The sequence below is a fragment of the Phascolarctos cinereus genome, unplaced genomic scaffold (assembly GCF_003287225.1).
Source record: "Phascolarctos cinereus isolate Bilbo 61053 unplaced genomic scaffold, phaCin_HiC Scaffold_2;HRSCAF=192, whole genome shotgun sequence".
Lineage (NCBI taxonomy): Eukaryota > Metazoa > Chordata > Mammalia > Diprotodontia > Phascolarctidae > Phascolarctos > Phascolarctos cinereus.
Genome location: NW_027555625.1, coordinates 408,639,508 through 408,642,887, shown reverse-complemented (window position 1 = coordinate 408,642,887; position 3,380 = coordinate 408,639,508). Strand labels below are relative to the sequence as shown.

The following is a 3,380-nucleotide window of genomic DNA, read 5'->3' as shown; positions in this document are numbered from 1 at the left end:
TCCCAAATTATGGAGCATTTTAAATACCAGGACAAGGAGTTTGACCTTGACTAAGTGGTAGATATGGAGCCCCTGAAGGAGTTTTTTGTTTGTTTTTAACAGAGTGCGATGCTTAGATCTACATGTAACAACGTCTTTCAATAAAGGAAGGACAGGTTGAAAGGTGGAGAGAGAAGTCAAAAAGACATCATCAGAAGAGAATTCATAATTGTCCAGATAAGTGGTGGTGGGGACCTGTACCAGGTGAAATGAGTAGGACTGAGATCCTCTACTAGGGTGGTGGCAAGTCAAGCCTCCATTTTCTCAAAAACTACAGTAGCTGCATTAACTAAAACCTCAAATGTCTGATGTGCTTTTTTGTTCAACTTTGTGACTTCTGCTCCTTTTTTTCTCTAGGTCTTATGTTGGCTCCAACTCTTCTCCCCTCATCCCTCTTCTATCTTCATCATGCCATTCATTTTGGCTCCACGACTTTTCTGAGATCGTTTTCCCATGAGAGAGTGAAAAGAGGAGTCAGATTATTCCAGTCCCAGATCAGTCACTAAGTTATTGTATAGGCAAGTCACTTCCCCTTTCTGGGACTCTGTTCTCTCCTCTAGAAAATGAGGTCTCCTTCCTACTGCTGCTTCTCCTTTTCTCCTCCTCTCTCCTCTCTCCTTCTCCTCCCCCCCCCCAGTGCCACTGAATGAGGATTTGCTGCTGCAGCCTTTACCATCCTGGGAACCATGGCTTCTGGAGTAACTGTGAATGATGAAGTAATCAAAGTTTTTGATGACATGAAAGTAAATCTACACAAGAGGAGATTTAAAAAAAAAAAGCAGTTCTCTTCTGTTTAATGACCAAAAAACCACATAATTGTAGAAGAAGCAAAGAGGATCTTGGTGGCTGACATCGGGGATACTGTAGAAGACCCCCACACATCTTTTGTGAAGTTGCTGCCTCTGAATGACTGCTGATATGCTTCATATGGCTCCACGTACGAGACAAAAGAGTCTAAGAAAGAAGACCTAGTTTTTATATTCTGGGCTCCTGAATGTATATACCTTTAAAAAGCAAGATAATTTATGCTAGTTCTAAAGATGCCACTAAAAAGGAACTTACAGCTATTAAACACGAGTGGCAAGTAAATGGTTTGGATGATATTAAGGCTTGTTCAGTGCTTGGAGAGAAATTGGGAGGCAATGCAGTAGTTTCACTTGAAGGGAGACCTTTATAAAATGATAGTGATGTGCCTTCCAGAAGTAGCTTCCATGTCTGCAGCTCCATCAGTTGGAATAGTGTTAGGTTTTTGTCCCTTCCCACACCTTCCCAGAAAACATAAAGGAGATGTCAGTAATTTAAGCAGCCTACCAGTGCTTGCCATTAGACTCTTTCATCCTGGTAGTTATATGTAGAATTCGAGGAATGCCTTCACGTCACATTTTAGCCAAAACAAATGGCATCACATGCACCCCTTGCAGACCTAAGATGAATATGTTAGTCAATATGAATAGCTTAGAAAACTGCAAAGGGTTAGCTAATTGATTGCCTTGAAAATAGGATCCACTGGTCAGATGCTAAACTTCATTCAGTATTCCTTAGAGCTGTACTTGACTGCAATTCCTGGAGTTCCTGTGCATTGTACACCTAACCTGCCTTTAACACTCTCATTGTATCATGGCAGCATATATGTGTGTGTATACACACATATACATATATACTTATATATGCATATATGCACACACATATAAAGACACACACACACACATATATATGTATATATATATATATATATATATATATATATATATTCTTTATATGTGTAACTATGCATCGAAAGTACTTTTATGTAATTAGGTTGTTCCCCTCAAAAAGGAATGCCAATTAAGTTGTCATAACTGTCTATCAAATCATTGTAGTACCTCAGTGTTCATTCCTGTTATCTACATATCTTCCCAAATGAGGTAGTCATTAAAGCCTTTCTATTGTCCATTGACCACACACTACAGAATGGGAAGAGGAGGTAAGTGTTTAAGTGAGTCTTGTAGCACTAAAGATATTTTGAATGATGTGATTACAATGGCAATTTCTGTATGGAACATTGTTTTTGAGATCCAACTCCCCACCCCCAAAACTGGCCACATTGCAATAAAACTTGTGGTTTGTTACAAAAAAAAAAGAAAGAAAGAGAGAAAGAAAGAGAGAAAGAAAGAGAGAGAGAAAGAAAGAAAGAAAGAAAGAAAGAAAGAAAGAAAGAAAGAAAGAAAGAAAGAAAGAAAGAAAGAAAGAAAGAAAGAAAGAAAGAAAGAAAAGAAAAGAAAAGAAAAAAATTAGGTCCCTTCTGGCTTTGACATTTTATTATTCTATATACAGGAGATCAGAGATACATTGATTCATCAGAGAACCCTACCTCAATCAGCCTTATTTATATTGCTTTAAAAAAAAAAGTAAGATGTTCTGACATCTGTTTAACTTGACATTTTCCTTCTTCTATAAAGCTCAGGGAGAGGAGCAACCTGTTAAAAACAAAACCAGGTCCCTCCTTAATAATGTTTATAAAGAAGGCTAGAAATAGTAGCCCTTTCCCTCAATTGATGGCTTTTAAAACCTGGAAGTGTTTCCCCTCAAGGAAATGAACTCTTTGGTCCTTCAGGAATTATCTTCAAAGCCAAAAAAAACCTGGTATAAGCAATATTTTTTTTCAAAAGCTAATCATTTTCCCCAGATCCAGATGGTGGGTCTTTCATTTGCTGAGCAAGCCGGCCTATTCCATGCAGCTGTTCCAATCTGTGGCTGAAATCAAGATGCTGGAATTCATTGTGTGTTTAGACCTTTCATGCAGAAGCCAGCAGGACCTGTGGCCTAGGGTAAAAACTGACAGGAGTCAAACAGAGGTTGGGCCACAGGTGCTTTGACTAGTGAGCCTAAGCAAACAATTAGCTCCCACTTATTCCACTGTGGCCTTTTTAATGTTCCCAGGCTTTAAAACAGAAGTGTTCCAGATTGCATCCTCTGCCTTTTGAAGGGCATCATCCTCTTAAGAGTGCATTAAGAACTCAGGTATTTTCAACTCTGAGATCTCCTCTGAGACCATTTCCCACTCTCCTGCTCCTACCATTGTCGTATCAACAGAGTTCCAACAACCATCTGGCTGCTCAAGAAAACTGAATATACTTAGAGCATATGTTCATCCTGGTGGCTTGGATTGAATAGCATCTCTAACACAGGAGTCAAGGAAAACCTTGCAAACATTTGGGAAGCGAGAGGCCCGACAGTAGAATTCTGAGAAGCTTAAAGTCCTGCGATCTGAGCTTTCTAGCTGGAAAGAACCTCAGAGGTCATCTCGTCAAATGCCCTCGTTTTACACATAAGGAAACTGGGGCCCAGAAAGATTAAGTGAG

General features: G+C 39.3%; 1 pseudogene; it reads left to right on the top strand.

The window, feature by feature from the left end:
- The first annotated feature begins 725 nt into the window (after positions 1-725).
- LOC110196031 (cofilin-2 pseudogene) lies at positions 726-1,216 on the top strand (annotated as a pseudogene).
- The last annotated feature ends 2,164 nt before the right edge of the window (positions 1,217-3,380 follow it).